The sequence below is a fragment of the Selaginella moellendorffii genome, unplaced genomic scaffold (assembly GCF_000143415.4).
Source record: "Selaginella moellendorffii unplaced genomic scaffold, v1.0 SELMOscaffold_63, whole genome shotgun sequence".
NCBI lineage: Eukaryota > Viridiplantae > Streptophyta > Lycopodiopsida > Selaginellales > Selaginellaceae > Selaginella > Selaginella moellendorffii.
The window spans coordinates 1,129,522-1,133,000 of NW_003314324.1; positions in this window are offsets into that span (position 1 = coordinate 1,129,522).

Genomic DNA, 3,479 nt, shown 5'->3' on the forward strand with positions numbered 1-3,479 from the left:
CCCCCCCCCCCCCCCCCCCCCCCCCCTGGGGAACACATGCTTTGGGCTTTCACCCCAAGCCTCCTTTAGTATCAGGAGTTAGTCTTTGGGACAAGCTTGAAACTTACTAAATATGGAATGTCCCTAGATTGTGAATTTGGACACGGGATGAACACCATTGTGTTCAGGCCGATCTTTACATTCTGTAGATATGTCAAATGAACAAATCTGGACACTTTCCATAAATAGTATTTGGGACTGAAATGAGACTAACACAAAGGGCATGATAGCGAGGGTGTTTGGCCAACATGGTAAGCTATCATCCAGCGATATTGAGGGACTAATCTCAATACGCGAGGGTTTTTGTCATTAGCCAGTGCAAGACAAAATGAGACAGGAACTTCTTACCAGACTAAGTATGCTTAGCTAATAACACGTAGGAATTCCGTCCTTATGCTCGTCTGGTCTAAGTACACTCAAAATGCTCAGTTAACTCCACTAGCACAAAAGGGACTGATAAAGGGACCAGCAATACTGACCTCCTGCCGTCATGGCAGTAAGGTAAGAGTGTCCGTAAGGACTGGTTGACAGGTAACTTTTGATACCCGAAGTCACATGCACGACAGTGTTGGACCACCGATGTGACCAAGGTGAATAAGTATGGCCTTAGCATAACAGGTTGGTATGTTAGTAGTTTTAGATATCAGTCATAGGATTGGACATGTGAAGCATTTGGACCAAGTGCCAAGGTTGAGTGGTATGGATGCCATTCTCGAGGCTAGTAAGTTCTAGGTCTAGAGTAGGACTTATGAAGGTTGTGAGTGAGACTCCTCCAAGTGGTTAAAGGTATAATTAAATCACTAAAGTAGAATGGAAAATTTAGTCACTTACACTTGAGTTCATATCAAACTCCATCTTAAACTCCACTTTAGATTCCTTTTCTAACTCCATTGTGGACCCTTTCTTGGACTCATTCTTGACACTTCCATATGTCATGACACTTGCCATGTGTTAATTCTTCTTGTGTCACTTTTTGAGAGATTAATTCACTGATTATTTTATGCTAATTCCTCGAGCACTTTGTTTGGAGTTCCACTTCCACTCTCGACTTTTCAAGTCGGAGCCTTTGGTCCAAACATGTTACGCTTTTTGGACTTTTGCTTCGATCCTACCATGTGATACCCTTTTTACTCACTTTGGAGTTGAGGGATTTGTGTCTCACAACTCCACCACCTATAAATGAAGTCTGATATTTTCATCGAACAAAAAACCATTTTATAAAGTAATACTAACATGTATTACCCTTTTCATCCTTAGTACTAAGCTAATATTCATTGATGGTTTGACACCAAAGGCTCACTATGCCTTTCCTATTCTCTAAGGAGTATAGTCTCTTCAACTTAAAGACTTATTCGACCACTTATAGTGGTTCTCTTCCTTTATTGGTTTAGTCCTTGCTAAACCCATTAAAGACACATATCTCAATCCCATTACTCATTTTCGAGTAGTCTTAGCTTCTATCAATATAACTATTGCATTTTAAAACTTTTATTTTGACTTCTCAAGTCAGTTTCTTAGGTGTTTCCAACATTTTACATTGCACATATGGTGCAAACTCCATTTCCCCATCTTAGGAAGTTCTTTACTTGAAGGCACCATTATCCTCTCTTCTATTTCATACCATACTATATATCCATAATTTATGCTATGGTTATCCATAATTCTATTATTTGATTAACTTGCTGTCTTGGAGCTTTCATTTTCGCTAAATTAAGAATCCATCCTTAGAAATATATTTCCTTTCCCATAATTCATTAGCATTAAACACATGAGTGTTCCTCACCTAACTTTGCCATTTAGATTGTTTCCAATGATTTCCATAACCCATTCTTGGCCACTAGTTTTTTGCTTTTATCTTTTGATTGTTGCACTAAGTAATATATAATTATTATTTCCATCCTTGAGGTATTATTTCTATTCTATAGCAAAGGCTTTGCTTTGCTATGTCCAGGGGTGTTCACCTTTAGTAAATCTTTTTAGCATTTCTACTGTGGGCTATATCCACAGCTCAATTTTGCAACCCTCTCATAGTCTTTCTCAAAGACTACTTTTTGTAAGCCACAAAATTTTTTCTTTCTAATTTGCCAGCTTACTTAGTCTATTTAACCACTATTGATTTGGTCTTAGTTAAGTTCCTTTACCAAGGTTCCCACCTATTGTACCAGTAATACTAAGACTCAGACTTAGTCTCAGACTCAATCTTAGACTCTGTCTCGAACCCAATCTCAAACTTTAGACTTAATCTCGAACTTAGTCGTAGAGTCAGTCTCGGACTTAGTGTTATTTGATGAACTTTTTATTATTTTGGTCATGCTTTCGGGGATCCTTCAACCTACAACACCTCAAGGAGTTAGTTCCTTACAACTCCACCACCCATAAAAAAAATTCGATGCTCACATCAAATATCACTTTTTAATCCTATGACTTGTTAACCATGTCTCTAAGGCCATCCCCCCATTTAGTGATGTGCCTAAGTTAACCTCCCAGCCAAGAGCCCATGACAACAGAGTATAAGTGTCCTTATATCCCTCAACTCACCACGCCTTAATATGGGGTTGGGACTTGAACCCAATCTTGCTTTACTAGGGGGTTGGGACTTGAACTCAATTTCTATAGAATACATCTACAAATTTGACATCCCTGGGGGGGAGTCAAGCATAGTTCTTTATGCTTAGTCGACTTAACTAAACCATGCTAATTAGCTTACTTTCAGTGTGCCTTCAAGTCTCAACATATAACATTGCTCAATTTCTCAAATAGATTCTTTAATTGAATTTTGCATAAGTATATAGACTTCGTTACCCCAATTGACATTCATGATAGACGAAGGTATCCACTATAGGACTACAGTACAGATGGATGACTAATTGCCTCATGTGTGATAGCTGATTTATATAATAAAAGGATTAGTAAATTTAGTGTGGAAATATAATTCCCCTTGGCTCAATAAAGGTTTTTAATCAATAGTTAATAACATCTCTCAAATATATATTTAATGCTTATTTTATCCCCATTTATCCTCTAAAGTTTTAAGGATCCATAGTAATAGTATATCTAAATCTCATCTTATGATCACATACGTTATATCAAACCACCTCAAATGTTCGAGAGAGCCAAGGAAATATTGTGAAATTTGGATATACTATCACTATGGCTCAATAGGGGTTGTTAATCAATAATCAAAGATGTTAATGTATTTATTGGCTAATGAAGACATTAACAACTATTAACTAACCCCTATTGAGTCAAGGAGGTGTTGCATGGGATGAGATTTAAATATATTGTCCATTGTGGCTTAATAGGGGTTGTTAATCAATAGTCAGAGATGTCAATGTCCTCATTAACCAATGAAGACATTGACATCTTTGACTATTAATTAACAACTTTATTAAGCTAAGGAAGTATTGAATGAGATGAGATTTAACTATATAGGATAGATA